Below are 15,506 nucleotides of genomic sequence, written 5' to 3'. Positions count from 1 at the left end.
GCAGAATGAGAGTGAGCTGGGATAATTACCATAACAATCCAAGCAGGAGGTAGCAAGAGCCAGAGCTAGGACTGGTGGGGATCTGATAGAAAGGAAGTGGCGGTGGGAGTTACCACCACGGGGACCCTGACGTTTCCGTGGTGTGTGTCTGTCAGGGAGCAACGTGAGAAGAGAAAGGTGTAAAAAAATGAAGACCAGGTCTCCCACACAGGTGACTCAGGACATGGTGGTCCTACAGTAAGGGAGGAAAGTATGAAATTGATGAATGAAATTTTTAAACATATTCAGTTTGAGATGACTGGGGAATAACTGGGTAAAATATCCCCTTGCCAGTTTCAAATGTGAGACTAGATTTCTAATGAAGGCTAAGAGTTAAAATAAAGATGTGGCAATAATGCATCCAGCCAACCAACACTCTTGGTTCTAGAAAACCAGTAGCCTGTTGCCAGAGCAGCTCACCTAAAAGCCAGGTCATATTCTAGGTGTTTGATATGTTCTTCTGTTGACTTCTCACCATAAAGCATTCCTATCCCCATTTCACTGATGAGGATTTGGCGGCTCAGAGATCTTATACAAAGAGCTGACTTCAGAAGGGAGGTGTCCAAGTTCTTATTCACCCTTGTTTTCCCACCACACAAAGAAATGGTAGCTTTCTCTCTCTTTTTATTTCAAAGTCCCCAATGTAAGTTCTACCATGCATTTTTTTTTTTTGTCCATTCATGTCTTTTCTCCATTCTGATCTTCATTTATGCTGCTTGACTGAAATTGCACCCAATCGGCCCCAATTATATTCAGTGCCCTTCCCCTGTCTCGTCGCTGCTTTCAACTTGCTGCTCACTCTCTCATTATTTAGGATTCCAAGACAGTGTCCTTTTAGCTCCCACATCTGGCATTCTTCCCACAGTCCCACTAGAACATTGGTGCTTGCATTAGTTTTGGGCTAGGAGACCCTTAGCACTTCAGAATGCACACTAGACATCAATCAGCCCCGCTTTTTCACAAGACATCATCGTGACACCAAATCCTCCCAAATAAAAGCCTCACATACTACTGAACTGCATGAAAACAAAACAAATTATTTTCATCTCTTCAGTGATCTGGTGGCTACTTTGAGTATTATTACATTCCAGTTTTCTCTACTCCCTGACAAAATGACCAATCATACACATTTTCTAATAGCCATATTTATTTTTTAATCTTTAATATAAATAGCGGGTTTCAATACCTTTTAAAATCTCTAGTCTCTTTAGCAGTTCTCCAATGAAAGTCATATTTCCTTACTAATTGTGCTTCTTGCTATTCTTGATTAACCAGCTCTGCACTGGAAAATTCTATGTTCCCATGTGCTAGGTCTCACACTTTGCTTCCAAGTAACTCAGATAACTCTGAAGTCACAAATTAATTCTCACAGTGTGGTAGGTGAAAATTACTATTCTCCTTACAGATAAGGAAGTAGTTGCCCAGAGTGGACTGTGACTCATCTCACTTTCTGGATCTTTTTAATAAACCATTCACAGCCAACTTGCCCTCACTTAAAATCCTACAAAAATCTTGCCCTGCTTGAGTTTTTGCTTCTCCCTCCCTAATTCCTCAAGAGGAAAGCATGCCAATGTTCAGTGTATTGTGAGAATAGGTAATTTGGGATTGGAGGTAGCATGAAGAATCTGTGGCTCTTTGGCCTGGAGAAAAGAAGAAACAGAGAGAGATGGAAACTGCTCTTAAGTAGAAAAATGGTGGGTGTGTAGAAGAGAGAGAAGGCAGGGTGTTATAGCTCAGAAGGTGGAACTGGAAGGAAGGGAAAGCTATGCAGGCTGACCTTCCGCCGACTTCTCATTAGTCTGTTTACGCAGTGCTCCAGGAGAACTTTTCTTCAAATTCAGACCACAGGACCCATCCTCTGTGAAGTTCCCTTGCTGTTGCTGTTCAAAGTGCGAGGTCACTTTGCTGAGATCCCTTAACTTTCTCATGTATCTACACAATAGCATCAAAATCATAACGCTTCCTTCCTTTTTGGCCTACCAACTAGGATGTGAGCTTCATGTGGGCAGATGTGAACCATGGCATGTTCATCCCCGTGTTCCTAACATTTAAATACAAAATTTCTCTAAAATGGAATCAAACACTTCTGAAAGTAGTGAGATCCCAGTTTCTCTAGGTATTCAACCAGAGACTGTTATAAAGGGACTTTAACCATGCAACTCTACCACTCTGTAACTTCTAAATTTCCAATATCTTAAGTGCCTTCTTATTTGAAGTGATTTCACCAATCCCAAAGAGTTTAAAAACACAACTCATGAGGACCAGTGTGCATGGTTTAATTATATTTTTAAACTCTTTGGGATATATAGTTTAATATTCTGATTTTAATAATGATTGACCTAAAAATTATTAAATGTATTTTCAGTGCAGTGTCTTTAATTATAAGCCCTGGTCTACACAAACATTTGTTGAACACCTACTAAATGCCAGACTCTGGGAACAAAAGAATGAGAAAGAGCCCTGCCCTCAATAACTTAACATTCCACTAAGAGCTGTATTTCCATTATTGGGATTGAGAGGTCATAGCCTAGCTGCAAACTTTCGGTTTTATACCTCTGCTCCTCAGTACTGAGAATGTTTTCCTAAGGTACTACACATTCTAAGAAGACTATTAACTAATGTTAATAGTTAACAAGAGAGGCTCTTTGACCCCTTGGTGTCATTAAGTCTGAACTGTAATTGATCCAACTGGGAACTGCCTATGGCCAGTAAGGGAAAGTGAAGACGGAGACTCCCAAGGTCATTTAAGAACCGACCTGAACTTGACTCTTTCCTTGTTCTAGATTATGTGTAACGATATGGGCACACTGGAGCCCACCCCGCTCCTACCCCCCAAAGCAGCACAATTACAGCCTGGGAGGGGCAAGTCTTGCGGGGCCCGTCAGTAACTGCCATTATTTGAATGCGATATAGGAGATTCCACATAGACCCTGCTCTACCGGGTTAGAATCTGTTTCTAATCACGTGGAATTTAGATTTAAACCACAGTTAGATTTGGGATTTACCATCGTTTCTACTTTCATTCATTTAGTGGCTCCAGCCCTCTCCCGGCCCAATCTTAATCCAACGCACTTCAGAGGGAATTACACGGGAGTTGCGGACTGGCGGGGGCGGGGGTCTGCAACTAACACCAGGTGCCTGTGAGAGAGCCCCAAGGGCGGGGGCAGCACCTCCTGGCTGGGTTGGGTCCGCCTGGCCTCGCCTCGCCTCGGGGATCCTTGGCGCTCAGCGCCGCCCTCCCGCTACTGCGCTACCCGCCAGAGCCCGGCGTCCTCCCTTTCCTTGTCTTGTGGACGCCGCCCTTCACTCCCGGGAGGATTTCGCCTCCAGCACCTCAGGCTTTTCTGGCGCAAAGGTCGCCAGCCGGAGCGAGCCCAGGCGGCGGCTTCACTTCTGCAGAAGGAAAGCGAAAGACGCGGCCGGCGGGCCGAGGGGGCGGCCGAACGCGCCGCGTGGCTGCTGCTCCCGAATCCGCAGCGGCGGCGCCAGGGCGGTCACCGAGCCCTGCGGACCCCGGCTCAACTTCCAGCGCCACTCGGGTGCCCCGAGCCCGCCGCAGCTCCCGGCGCGCCCTCCAACCGCGGCACGCAGCCCCTGACGCGCCCGGGGCGCCCTCCCGCAGCACCAGCCAGGCCACCCCACCTCCCGCGCCGCGCTTCCCCGCCAGCCGCCGGCCAGGAGCTCCCCGGCTTCTGAGCAGGACGCGCCAAAGGGAGTTCGGAGGCTCAGCAGCCCCCAGCGTCGGCTTCTCGGGTGACGTGACGCCCTCTCTGGAGCGCGGGCCCGCCTCCGCCAAGCCTCCACCGCAGGTCCTTACAGCCGAGCCACGGGAAGATGCAACGCCGGGCGAGGGGCGCTTCCCGGATTTTGAAAAACAGCCTCATTCGCCTCGGGAGCGCCTCGATCCCCCACCCGCACCCTTTGGCCAGATGATTTTAATCCTGGGATTCCGCGTTGGTCGTGGGGGTACTGGGAGCTGGAGCTGGAGGAGAGGAGCCGGCAGCGCGGAGTTGCCGGGGTGCAGCTGCGCGCAGCTGGCGGCGAGGGGTGGCGGTCCCTGCGGCTCCGCCGGGCTGGGGGAACTGGCTCCTACGCCTCTGCCTCCCGGAGGATCGCACTCGCTCATCCTTACACACCACACACACACACACACACACACACACACACTGCCGCTAGCGCCCCCCACGCCACAAGCCGGAATGCGGAGGTCAGAGCCACTGTCCACTTGAAAGCAGGAAAGCAGGGGCTGAAACGCTGAGATGGAGGCGGAGGCTCTGGCCTCATCTGCGAGGTTCGCACCTTCCCGGAAGGTCCCCCCCTCCCCCCCCCGTTTCCCCAGGGCGAGCAAGGTCTAGCTTCTGAGACTCCGCTCTCTGGGCTAGCGGTTCGAGCTGCAGGGGGGCGGGGACGGATTCGGAGGGAGCACTAGAGAGAGAGCCCGCGCTCACTCCTGCCCTCCTCGCAAAGAACTGGCCAGCCCCACTCGCGTCCAGCCCACAACTAGGCGGCCGGGGCCGGGGAGACAGACCCCAGGTCGCTCCAACTCCGGCGAGGGCGGGGAGGGGAGTGACAGCAGCAACTAGCGCGCGCTGGCAAAAGCACAGAGTCTCGGAATAGGCTAAACGGCCGGCGCGGAGGGGTGGAGGCAAGAGGGGGCGGAGGAGGAGTTGCCCGAGCGGAGAGGGATGACGTCCTCCAGGGCCTTGGGCTCCCAGGAACCGAAGACTGGTGCGCTCGCCGGGCCCCGCGCACTAGCTCTGGGGTTCGCAGAGGCGCCGCGCCCGGCTTCCGCGGCAGCTCCAACACAGCGCGCAGGCGGTCGATCCCGGTCAGCTTAAACCGGGCGCAAGCCCTCTGTCCCCCTCAAAGCACCTCTCTGCTCGTCCCTAGTCTCCAGGTGCCCGTCTGAGAGTCCCTGTCGCTTCCGGGCGGACCCCGCCAGGCAGCCCCCGGTCGGGCCAGCCTCGCCCCTTCCTCGCTTTCTCCCCCATCGACCTCGAGCCAAGGGCAGGCGGCCCGCACCCGCGCCCCTGCCCACGGGGCTAGGCGGCGCTCCCGGCCTACGCCCGGCTGCCAAGAAGGATGGGGCACTGGAAGAGAAAGGCGCTCACCTGGGTCACCGAAGCCTTCCTTTGGGGCCCCTCCCGGAGCTTGTTCGCAGCCCGCAGGCACAACCTTCCTTGGAGAAAAAAAGTAGCGCAAGGGCAGAGAGAGGTAGGGCTGCTCACAGGTCCCTCCGCAGGGGCTCTTTCCTTCGAATTCTCCGAGGTCCAATCTCGGGCTCGGCGGCGGGAAAGAGCTCCTGGAGGCTGGAAGGGGCCGCCAGACCCGGGCTCCTCCCGCAGCTGCGGTGGCGGCACCTCCAAGTTGCCACCTGCAGCGCGCTTCGGGCGCCTGTGACAGCCCGCGCCGCTCAGCCCTCGCCGGCCCGCCCTCCCCGTCCGCTCGTTGGCTGCGCCCGGTGTCCGGGCGGTCCCCGCGCTCTGCCCCGCCCTGAGCCCGCCTCCCAGCCGCGCGCTCGCAAAGTATGGGTCTCCTTACAAGCCTCCTCCCTGGGCTTTATAGCCAGCGGGCTCTGCAAGCAGGGAAAGAATTACACACACACACACACACACACACACACACACACAATTTTGTGTAGATAGGGAGTGGAGGGAAGGGAGAGGCTATGATAAATGTCCCTTCGTGTGCCTTAAGGGGACCTGGTAACTTGGTTTCTTTTGCTGGTATTAAATTTTTGCAATCTCTGAAAAGAGTTAACTTCACAGCAGCAGTCTAGGGATGTAGGCCAGAAAGTGGCTTGGAGGCTGTTTCATTTAAGCATCTTCCAACTTCACATGAAGCGCCAAAATATGAAGAGCAGTGTGTAGAGGCAGCTTGCACCGTTTTCTCACCCAGCCTGCACCCCTGCAGCGGAGGACCCTGGCGTTCCAGCGCCTGCAAAGCCATCCCCACTGGTGCCCACGGGATTTCCAGGCCTGAAGGCTCAGCGTGTCACATGCGTGTTTGCTTGATTCTGTGGCCTGTGAGTCCAGGCCATGAGAATGTATGCCCGTGCACACACAAACGAGACCTGTGCTTTCTACAACTCTTGGACCTTCTAAGTAAACAAAAGGAACATTATCTTTCTTTTCCCTTCCACCTCTACCCCAAAGACCTGGACAAGAGTTCACTGCACAGTCTGTCCCTGGGCACTCAGGCCGCTCTTCACTCACTCTGCCTCCTAGTAGCTCCTAGAGGTGTGCTTTCTGGAAAACTGATTTGGTAAAGCCTTCTGGAAGAGGAAAAGCTATAAAATATGACAATCACAAGTCTGGAAAGCCATCCAACCAACCAGAAACGTCTGACTCTTGGGTGTATCTATGTGAAAGAGGTACATTGCCAAGTGCCTATTAGTTTAATAACATTTCAAAATTAACTGCCCAAATAGCACATTTTATAGCCCATTAGGGAAATGTCTATGTTTTGAGAGTGCAGGTGTTGCACTGTTAAGTGAGACTGGAGTGCGCACATGCAGCTGACATCTACCTGTGTTTTGTGCAATCCTCAGCAGGCTGAGGCAGAGGAAAGAGACTTTCTATAGGATGTCAGAGGTGGCTTTATACAAGGGCATATTGGAAACAGTTGGCACCAGTCAAGAAGCCACACCCTGTCAACTGTTGCTAAGTAACTTGGAAGACTGCTATATACCACTGGTTCCTTGCATCAAAGCAAAGATTTTGTTCCATGAGACCCTATCATCTTGGGTCCACTTTGGAAATTAAAAGCAAACTTTTTTCCCTGCAGCCAAGTGCTTACTCTGGCCACTCTCAAAAGAGGCAAGCTAGTCCTCGCCTTCCCTCTTGAAACTCCTGAAGACAGCAGTCTAGTGGCAAAGCATTCACAGTCATATATTTCAATACTCCAGGCTAAATGTTTGCTTATGAATCGCACTTTGAACTGAATTAGGTAAAACAATGAGTAGAATGAAGGTGTGGCTTGCTCAAGTTTAAGTCCAGATTGATTCAATAACTGGAGGAATAGCTGATAAAAAAAAAAAATAGGGCCAGAAGGTTGGGTAATGGGGGTAGCAGTGACTATTAAACTAGATATGTGTCTGTTACGTTGGTAGCCAGGTGAGGCACAACTAGACAAGATGGATTTCTTTCTGGGAGTGCTGTGCCAAGCATAGAAGTGATGAAAAGTTCTTCCTCAGGAAAACAATGTTCCTTCATATTAGAGACAGAGCTTGAAGACTGGTGTGAATGAGAAAGTATGATGTAGGAAAGAGGGAGGAATGAGAAAGGATTGGAAGAGAAAATGGGAGAGTCTGTTGCCAGTGGGAGAAATCAGTGGACACTGGAGCCCCTGTGGCTGAAGATTCTGAAGAAGACAAAAGAGAATGTGAAGGAAGTCAGTGTGGAAACTGAGACCTGGAACAGCTTCTCCAACACCTCTGTGTGTGTTTTGCTGAATTTGCATGTGGGACACTTTATGTAAACATTTTCTTTATATGCAGAAAGAAGATAAGGGTGTCTACCTGTCCGAGCTGTGGTAAGGGCTGACTGAGATAATGCATCTGCAGTGCTCTACGTATAGTAAGCATTCAATAAATAGTAGTTACTATTATAAGCTGTGTTTAAAAAGGGCTTAAAGGTCACCTATCACTTCCAACACTTGTTGCCACTAGACTATTTCCACCAAATGCCCCTCTTGCCTATGCATTCCCTGTGATAAGAATCATTACCTTCAGGCCAGGTGTCATGGCTCACAGCATTTTGGGAGGCTGAGGTAGGAGATCACTTGAGCCCAGGAGTTCGAGACCAGCCTGAGCAAGAAAGTGAGACCTCACCCCACCCCGCCACCCAGCCTCTACCAAAAATAAAATAAAATAAAATAAAAAAGAAAGTCTCATTACCCCTGAATAGTCTGCTATTTCATAGCGGAACATAGTCAACTATGAAACTATGGAATTTCGTTTTCCATAGTTGAAGGTAAAATGTGTCTCACTACCCTTTTTACCAGTTGGTTCTGTTTCTATTCATGGTGGTCCTCCAAATGTGTAAACTGTGTTTCACAAAAAAGCATTCCAAATTGTTTAAAACAAATGACAGATGCTCTGCATGACTTCTTTTGTTGAGGCTAAACATGACCTGTCCCTTTGGTCTCTCCTCACATGATCTGCTTTCACAATCTTTCCTCATCTCTTACCCTCCAAATTGCCTCTGACCTCCTTAAAATATAAACACACTGCTTCGGCCCAGTCCTCCTAGCAAAACACGTCAGTTCAACATGCTGCTGTCAGTGTAGCTTTTGAATGGGCAAGTCACACTCTTGATACTCATTGAGTTTCCTGAGAACTAAAACTCATGTATCTTCATATGTTACTGTTTGTGCATAACTTTGTGGAGGAGTCCTAGTTTTGTCCTTTAATGTTTTCTTTTCTGTAAAAGGAGAAGATTAGACTAAATGACTAATGAGGTCCATTTAAGAAAATGATTTGGAAATAATTTAAACTTAAAAAATAGGGGAAAATGGTGTGAAGAAATTCAATATCTTCTCTCCTAGTTTTCCTAATTTTTATTATTTTATATTTGATATGTCTCTAGATATATCTAGATAGGTAGATAGATACTCATGATTAATATTCTTTTTTCTGAATCAGTTAAGAGCAGGTACAGACATGCTGCTCCATCACCCTTAAGTACTTCAGTGTGTGTATTTCCCCCAAACCAGGATTCTCTCTTACATGAGCATAATACAACATTGAGATAACACCATCCACAAATCCATAGAATCTATTCAAATTTTGCCAACTTTCCCCTGAATGTCTGTTTTTCTTTCTGGTCCAGAATCCAGCGTAGGATCACATATTACATTTAGTTGACATGTCTTATTATTCTCCTTTAATTTGCTACAATTTTTCAGTTTGTTCCCCAACTTTCATGACCTTCATGGCTTTAAAAACATATACCTTTCATTCTGTAAGCTGTTGCTCCACTTGGGTACATCAACTGTTTCTTCATATCTGATCCAGGCCATACATCCTTATCAAGAACATCAAAGAAATGATACTTTACCGCTAAGAGTGCATGACATTAAAAGGCATGTGGTATCAGTTTAACAGAACCACCATTTTGATGTTAACTTTTAACATCTGGATTAGTGGATACTGGGATTCTCCATTATAAAGTTGCCATTTTCCCACTGGTAATTAATAAGTATTTTGGAATATGCTCTGAGGTTACACCCATATTCTGTCCACATTGAAACTTCACACAGCCAGTATTGGCGGGCATTGATAGCGCCTGCCTAAATCAGTCACCATTGTGATGGCTGCCAAATGGCAATTTTCCATTTGCACCTTTGTTTTTTTTGTTGTTTTTTTTTTTTTTTGGCATTTATTAGTCGGCATCCTTCCATAAAGAACATCTTGCCCTTCCCTGCACTTATTTACTTATTGTAGTCTAGGCTTATGGTTTTCTAGTCTATTCTATGGGTTGCATTCCATTACTTTCATTATTTATTTTGATACCCAAATTGTCCCAGATTTTGCAAGTGGGTGTCTCCTCAAACTGGCTCTTAGGTCCCTCTGACATGTTCCCATTGTTTTTTGAGCAACCGCTTACTTTGTGGCACATCAAGATGTTCCAGGCTCATTTTGTACCTTCCCTGCCCCTGCCCTGAAATCAGCCCACTCTCCAAAGAGGCCTGGTTCCTCTCAGTGGAAGATGGCATTTAAAAACCAGATCTGGACCCTTGGTTGGCTACTACTGCTGGGGTGTCAGACTTTTAGGCCCTTTCAGTGGACACAGTTAGGAAATAAATGATACAGGGTCACACACAACCACACATACACATGTATGTTTGTTACTATATGTGTGGATATCTGTATCTATATCCATCTATAAATATATGCGTACCTCTATATCTCTATAACTATCACTATATTGTGGATTCACATCAATACCTTCCATTCCAAGCCAACACGTCAGGATTCTTTTTAGCCTTTCTCCTTTCTATATTTGTAAATCTCTTCTCCAACAAACAGAGAGAAACCTGACTCCCATTATCTTGAGTATATTGACTTATTTGCTCCATCTGGCCTTATATAACAATCTCTGACGACATCAGCCGCCTCCTCACTCTTGCTCCGATTGCTGCACCTTTGATCCTCCTGCCCCTGGGCCTTTGGCTCCACCACAGCCTCTGTGACATGTCTCCTTGGCCCCTGGTTCTGCTGCTGCCTCCTCAGCTTCTGACCACACCCACTCAGTAAAATGACTTTGCTGTCCTTGCAGTTGTTCAGGTCAAAATCCTGAAATTATCCTTCATAATATTCTTTCTCTCACATCCTGTACCCAATCTATAGCAAATTCTGTTTGCTCTCCCTTCAGATAGGCCCAGAATTCAATCCCTTCTACCATCTCCACCATGACTTCCCTGGCTCTGGCCAACATCATCTCTTGTCTGGACTTTTTTTTTTTTTTTTTAGACAGGGTCTCACTCTGTTGCTCGGGCTGGACTGCAATGGTGAAATCTCGGCTCATTGCAACCTTTGCTTCCCGGGTTCAAGAGATTCTTCTGCCACAGCCTCCCTAGTAGCTGGGATTACAGGCACCCACCACTGCACCCGGCTAATTTTTGTATTTTTAGTAGAGACAGGGTTTCACTGTGTTGGCCAGGATAGTTTCAAACTCCTGACCTCAGGTGATCCACCCACCTCAGCCTCCAAAAGTGCTGGAATTACAGGCATGAGCCACTGCGCCTGGCCTTGTCTGGACTTTTGTAATCGCCTCCTAACTGATCCCCTGCACCACCCCTTCCTTACTTTCCTAAAGACAATTGTCAGTCCAGTAGCCTGAATAGTACTTTCAAAATATGCCACATCATTTCACTTCCTTGCTCAATGGCGTCCACATGGGCAGATCCTAACGATCTGCCTCTTTCACCTTGTCTTCTACTGCTCTTCACCTGTCCCCTCCTCAGCACGCTGGCTTTCCTACCCTTCCTTCTACCTGGGACTTTCTTCCCCATGTAGCCTCATATCTCTCTTCCTCACCACGTTTAAGTCTTTGCTCAAACATGTCTTTTTCAGTGAAGTCTTGTCTGGGCACCATATTTAGCATTGCACTCCCTCCTTCCGATTTACCTTCTCTCCCTCACCTGCTTGGCTTTTCTGTGTAGCATGTATCACAGTCTACCATACTATATATTGTCTTGATCCAGTTATAGTCTGCAGCCTCCCTGCCCTCCTGCCTTGATTATAAACTCCGTGAAAAGGGAGAGTTTGGCCCGTTTTGTTTACTGCTGACTCCACAGTGCCTATTGCAGAGCCTGATATATAAGAGATCCTCAATAAATATTGGTTAAATTAATGGATGAAATTACAAAAATACAGAAATGTATTTAGGAGTAACTATACATATACCCATGCTAAGTGGTTGCCAATGTGACTTGAGAGTCTGAGGCCAAATGGTGTTAACCTGAAAGGTTTCACAGAAAGGAATTCTGCACACACATTAAAGGCAGAGTATAGTAAAAGGCTATCAAAAATGTAAAGACAGAATAAAACACATTTCATTCAGCTCATTGAGCTTCATTGTGTTTGATGATTATGAACTAGAGTAAGTAATCTGGAAACAGGGGCTATCAGGCATCAATTAACCACTTGTCAGACCAAATTATGTACCATTAGGCATTAAAATCAAAAGTCCTAGAAATATTTCCAAACATAGTCTCTAAAATCATCTATTCTATTCACAGGCTTTAGACATATTTTTCTGCTATGAAAACAGAAGCAGAAAGAACTCATTAAAGGGGTTCAGGAAATTTTAAATCTAGTACCTTCTTCTTTCTTTAAAGGCATCCACTCAGTTCACCAAGGGAAATAACGCCTCTTCTTACATTATTAAAGACCTAGGTCCAACTTGGTCCTTTATAAGGCATAAGTCCTCAGAAAACATTTATATAAAATGTAATGGAAACTCATACACATTGGACAAATTTTCAGCATCGATTAGTCATCACATTTTTAATGTACCTCATTCTGCATACTTTGGAAGACTCTGAGTGCACATTTGAAAACTGTTTAGAAAGCAAGTTTCACTGAGGCCAGTCTTACAATTATTTAATGACGGTGCTTAGTGACAACACATAAGATACTTATATTTGCAATTGCAAAAGTTGTTATTTTTATTTTCTATAAATCTCTCCAAATATATAGCTATACATTTGGGATATTTCAATGAGCTCAATGAATTGAATGAAAAATATAACTCTGATAAAAATTTTAGGTATTCTAACTTTTAAAGGTTTTCAGCACATCCTTGACGGAATGTTGAGGTGATTGGAAAGAGAGTTATTTCTTTTAAATTTATCTCATTAGTATGTAGCTTTCAAAATGAATTTTGGATTCTGCAAAAATAGCTATCTGGTTTATGCATTAAGGATCTTTTGCAAGGAAGACCTTTCCATGTTTACTCAAAGGAGCCATCACTGCTAACACAATGACTGGCAAAGCTCATTGCTGGTGTCCAATGCCTACCCGTGCACAAACTGGAGACTGACCCTTGCAGCATAAATCTCTTCTTCCTGATGCTGTTATTCTGGCACTGAAAAGTGTGAATGTTAAGCAAAAAGTCAAATAAACCTAAGACTTCTTGAAATGCCTCCTAAGTTATTGCCTCATGCTGTTCCTTTATTAGCTCATGCTGTTCCTTTATTAGCTGTGTGATCTCAGCCTAATCTCTCTGAATCTCAATTCCCTTATGTGAGTTGGGAATGGCAATGAGTATCTTATGGAATAGGTAGGATTAAATAAAATAATTTGGTGAAAGGACTTTGAAGACTATGAAGTTCACAATCGTCCTCCTCATGAGGCTACCTATGGTGAGCAATGACAGAAGTTTTAAAGTGCTCTCAAATGTGAAGCCTCTCCTCCTCTTCCACCTCTTCCTCCTCCTTCTCCTTCTCTAGATGCTACAATCCTGCTTTCTCCCTAAGTGAAGTCCTACTCTACTTTTTAAAACAATTGACCTCTCAGTGATTTCTCTGTACTCCAGAACATGTTACATTTGACATGGCATGAACTAGCCCCAGAATGGTTTCTTTGAAATTGTCCCTAAATTAAAATAAAAATTTAACCAAGTTGCTGATACCAGAAAGTTCCAGAGTAAGCTCTGCCCTTTGCAGCAAAATATCAAACAGCAGTGACTGATCAATAAGCCTTCCACATAACTGCAGATCGTAAAGTCACTGTAAAGATTTAGCACTTGACGTTTCCTTGTTCTTTGCTTGATGCATGCCAGCCTCTGAAAAGAGCACTCTAGGAGACCGAAACCAGTGAGGTTATTTTCTGATCTGGAGCAACGCATGCAACCTCAGCAGTAAGCTGAAGTTTATTATCTGAAAAGTGAATTCTTTGTCAAATTTTACAAAGCAAGAAATGCTCAAAATACAACCTAAGACTGATACATGTAAGTTGGCAGCTGTTGACATCTGTATCACCTTAAGCCAATGCTGGTAACTGGAGTGAAAGTTAATCTGAGTTATGCTTTTTATCTTTTAAAATGACAGCCATGCTCTTGGTCATGAAAATCCATGTATTTTAGCTGATATTTCATTTACTGAGATTGAGTTCATTTTAATTTTTCCTAAAAGAAATCATTGAATATCTTTCATTCAGCTAGAAACTAGGATCAGAAGCCCAGTTTCTAAAGGAGGCAACCACTTTCTCCAGTTACCTTGGATTGTGCTGGTGTGAGCCTCCTCCAGTTTTGTTAGGTGATGGGTGATGATCATATCCTTTACTGTACTTGGGATTTAGGTGTAGTTGGGATTTGGGTCACTGCTAACCCAAAGGGCTGTCTTTTCTGAAAATAAATCCCCGCAGGCACAAAGCTATCTTGTATTAGGGCAAACAATTGGCTGGGTCCTGGCACTCTCTGGCCCCCTTGTATTGTCTGGGGCTTTAAAGTCATGTATCTATATATTCAGGTCCCACCGACATCTAGCAGTAGCTGATTATGCAGTGTTAACCCTTCACTTTGATTGATTTCAGGAACTCTACGCTTGCTTGTGGTCCCTGAGGTTTTGTGGTAGCAGAGACTTGAGTTCCCTTTAACTAATGTTTAGGCAAGAAAGGGAAGAAGCAAAGCTCATCAAGACAGGGGCCAGACAAAGGGCTTTTTGCTTGAACAGTCATTCTATAGATCTAAAATGGATAATCCATGGGTTGAATTATTACCCTTTTAATGCAACTTCATAATACTCTTATGAAGTCAGCTGGGGTCACTTCAGGTCAAAGCAAGACTAGCCGATTTCTGTAGTGATAGTATCCTATAATCTCGACTGTGTGGCTCCTAGATCTTGTCAGTCTCTATCTCTGACCTAACCCTCACTTTTATGATCTTGTCTTACCTGGCTTGATGTAGTTGTTTGTGGGGGTTGGATTGTCCCCAGTGGAAGAGGCTGATGCAAGATTTTGCCAGACCCGCGATGTTGTGAAAAGGGATTTGAGACAGGTATCATGCAGGCATCACACAGGAATCCCAGAAACATGAAGGGTTTCTTTGGAACTGTAAGATACTAAATTATGAGTTGTTTCCTCCGTAAATAGTGTATCACTGACACTTTAAAGGGAAGAATTTGCTCCAGAGAATTGTTCAGTCATCAGATTCTAAGTAAACTTGTTAGTGTTCTCATATTTCCCACATCATTGATCAATAAAAGGGACAATACTTATTTTTAAAAGCTAATCTAGAATTTAAAACCTATAAGAAAATGACATTTCTCCCAGTGTTTCAACTTTAAAACCTGTATTTATGTGCACATAGCAAAGATTCCTGTAGGGCCCTGAGTCACCTGGAGACTTATCAGGTTTGGCCAGATCTGTCTTCAGATTATGTTTTGAATATGCCCACCTCTTCTGTCCTGCAGTTTCCAAACCTTTGTTTTCTCTTGCCTGGACTATCAGTAGCCTCCTGACTATTCCCCACCCCTGCTGCCTTCTGTCTTATCCTCCGCATTTCATCCAGAGAGGTCCCTCTTTTACTTGATACATTTCAGTGACTTTCCATTCCCCGCAGATGCAATGCATAAATGCACAATGGAGCCCAGGCAGGGATTGCCACCTGCCTACCTAGCAGCTTCATCTCCTCTCACCTCACCAGGCCCCAGTGCAGCTTACTCTGAGTTCTATGATTGCAAAGAGCTCTTTTCTACCCCAGGCCTTCTCACTGGCTGTTTTATCTGCCTGGATTCCTCTTTCCCATCTCTTCATTTTGCTAAGGCCTGTTTTATTCCTCAAGCCCAATTGCTGACTCACCTCCTCAGGGGGAGCTGGCTCTCCCCTTGCACCTCTCAATTTCAGTTAAATTCCACATAACCTGTATATTCGCCCACCCCCAGCGCTCGACACTCAGTAGTGGCCGATTCATGACATTCCCTGAGATGACCGCAAGATCTGTGAAGACAGAGACAGTGAG

The 15,506-nt window shown here is 45.9% G+C and overlaps 1 protein-coding gene across 2 annotated transcripts in view; it reads right to left on the bottom strand.

The window, feature by feature from the left end:
• EPB41L3 (erythrocyte membrane protein band 4.1 like 3) overlaps window positions 1-5,454 on the bottom strand; it is a 237,483-nt gene extending 232,029 nt beyond the window's left edge. Inside the window, exon 1 of one of the 2 annotated variants that reach the window (XM_057300469.2) lies at window positions 5,151-5,454. The gene's annotated coding sequence lies outside the window, so the exon portion shown is untranslated. The remainder of the gene's footprint in view (window positions 1-5,150) is intronic. The other variant, XM_057300475.2, reaches the window with a different exon arrangement.
• Between the last annotated feature and the right edge of the window lie 10,052 nt (window positions 5,455-15,506).

Source organism: Pan paniscus, chromosome 17 (assembly GCF_029289425.2).
Source record: "Pan paniscus chromosome 17, NHGRI_mPanPan1-v2.0_pri, whole genome shotgun sequence".
Taxonomy (NCBI): Eukaryota; Metazoa; Chordata; class Mammalia; order Primates; family Hominidae; genus Pan; species Pan paniscus.
The sequence above is the reverse complement of the archived record's forward strand: the minus strand, read 5'-3'. Positions and strand labels throughout refer to the sequence as shown.